The sequence below is a fragment of the Arachis ipaensis genome, chromosome B1, assembly GCF_059453495.1.
Source record: "Arachis ipaensis isolate K30076 ecotype BB chromosome B1, ASM5945349v1, whole genome shotgun sequence".
Classification (NCBI taxonomy): Eukaryota; Viridiplantae; Streptophyta; class Magnoliopsida; order Fabales; family Fabaceae; genus Arachis; species Arachis ipaensis.
The window spans coordinates 92,871,195-92,874,071 of NC_142436.1; positions in this window are offsets into that span (position 1 = coordinate 92,871,195).

The window sequence follows — 2,877 nt, forward strand, 5'->3', positions numbered from 1 at the left end:
TTCATAAAAGCAACTAAGAAAAACTTTTTGTATGTGATAACTGATGAAATTATTGTTTTTACTGCTACTGCAGCTACTATTTCAGAGACATATACACCATACAAATCAAGGAATCAGAAGGATACAATTGGTTTTTGGTTCCATCAAATTCTGATTTTGGTCCACTCCCTGCGATTGTTAATCTTGTGATTGTGCCACTACTTGATTGTTAATTTTGCAGCCTTTCCCAATTAAATCTTGTTTAAAATATGTATGATGGACTGCTGAATCTTTATTGCTGTTTTTGGTATTTTATTTATTTAAAATTTTTCGTGGCTAGTCTTATAGGATGTCCTTAAAATTTGTACTATTTTAGGCTATCCCTGGAATTTAATAGATACCATAACTTCAGGATATCTTTTCAATATATTGTGGAATGAATTTGTCCAACACTTCCCAATATACATCATCATGACTTACCCTTTTAGATTGTTTCAGCACTTCCTTGTGTACTAATCATATTTTCATTTTCCATTTTAAAGGCTAAGTAGCACCTTGCCCTTCTATGTTTGGGAGAGATTGGTAGGAGGAAGGATCTTAGTGCACATTCATATAAAAAATTAGTTATGTGGGAGTATCATTAGCCAACATTAAAATAATTACAAAATATACTCCATTTTTTCTTTTGAAAAACTTACTAATTAGATTTTGATCCCACAAATTTTTGTTTTTTTTATTTTTTCTCTTTTCTTTTTAATTTCAGATTCAGAAGCATCCAGAGAAGAGAAGCAGCTAGGTTTTTCATCCAATTTCAATCCCTGACATTCTCATCCTCTTCCTCTACTGCAAATCTCGTTCGCATATCCTCGCCGCCACAACACGCCTCCGCTGCCGCCGCGACCTGCTGCCGCCGCCGCGCAACCTGCTTCCGCCGGCTCCGCGCAAGACTCTGCCTCAACGCTTAGAGGTTAGTTAATGATTATGTCTTTCCAATTCATGGATGCCTTTTCTCTTCCTCTCCCTCTGTTGTTTCTCTCGTCCGCTGATGAGCGGATAATTTATACCCTTTTGGCATTGTTTTTACATAGTTTTTAGTATTTTTAGTTATTTTTTATTATATTTTTATTAGTTTTATTCAAAAATCATATTTCTGGAATTTACTATGAGTTTGTGTATTTTTCTGTGATTTCAGGTATTTTCTGGCTGAAATTGAGGGACCTGAGCAAAAATCTGATTCAGAGGCTGAAAAAGGACTACAGATGCTGTTAGATTCTGATCTTCCTGCATTTGAAGTGGATTTTCTGGAGCTACAGAAGTCCAATTGGCGCGCTCTTAATTGCATTGGAAAGTAGACATCCTGGGCTTTCCAGAAATATATAATAGTTTATACTTTTCCTGAGATTTGATGGCCCAAACTGGCGTTCAAAGTCAGCATAAAACATCTTGGCGTAAAACGCCCAAACTGGCACTAGAATTGGAGTTAAACGCCCAAACTGGCACTAAAGCTGGCGTTTAACTCCAGAAACAGCCTAAGCACGAAAAAGCTTCAATGCTCAGCCCAAGCACACAACAAGTGGGCCCCGGAAGTGGATTTCTGCACTTTCTGCACTTAGTTACTCATTTTCTGTAAACCCTAGTTACTAGTTTAGTATAAAAACTAATTTTAGAGATTTACTTTTTTTTCTTTTTGACCATCTTTGGAAATTGTATGCTCACGTTTGTGGGCTGGCCTCACGGCCATACCTAGACCTTTTTCACTTATGTATTTTCGACGGTGGAGTTTCTATACCCCACAAATTAAGGTATGGAGCTCTGCTGTTCTTCATGAATTAATGCAATTACTACTGTTTTCTATTCAAATCACACCTACTTCTTCTACAAGATATACTCTTGTTCTTAATTCAGTTAAGTTAGAATGATCGGGTGACCTGTGACAATCACCCAATCTTCGTTACTCGCTTAGCCAAGATCACGTGCCTGATAACCACAAAGCAATCTACATGATGTTCAACGTAGTCATTGGACGACCGCTGGAGTATATTCTCTTGGGTCCCTAATCAATGATTCAGGTTGCCTCTCCTAACAACAGAGTAACTGAATCTGAGATTAGAACCTTTGTGGTATAGGCTAGAACCATTGGCAGCATTCCTGAGATCTGGAAAGTCTAAACCTTGTCTGTGGTATTCCGAGTAGGATCTGGAAAGGGATGACTGTGACGAGCTTGAAACCTGTGAATGTTGGGCGCAGTGATAGTGTGCAAAAGGACAATGGTCCTATTCCGATGCTAGTGGGAACCGACAGATGATTAGCCGTGCGGTGATAGCGCATATGGATTTGTTTTCATCCGAGAGGATCATACAGCTTGCCATGGAAGGAGGTAACGCATGGTTGGAAGAATGCAATAGGAAAGCAGAGGTTCAGAAGCAACAAAGCATCTCGATACGCTTATCTGAAATTCCCACCAATGAATTACATAAGTATCTCTATCTTATTTTATATTTTATTTATATTTTAATTATCAAAACCTCATAACCATTTGAATCCGCCTGATTGAGATTTACAAGAATGACCATAGCTTGCTTCAAACCGACAATCTCCGTGGGATCGACCCTTACTCACGTAAGGCATTACTTGGATGACCCAGTGCACTTGCTGGTTAGTTACGCAGAGTTGTGAAGAAGTGTTGATATTACGTTACGCGCACCATGTTGTTGGCGCCGTTGCTGGTGATTGTTCGAGTTTGGACAACTGACGATTCATCTTGTTGCTCAGATTAGGTAATTTTATTTTATTTTTTTATTTTTGTTTACAAAAAAAAATTCAAAAAAAATAAATTTATATTTTGTTCTTCAGAATTTTTAAGAATGAATTCTAGAGTTTCATCATGATATTTTGAAG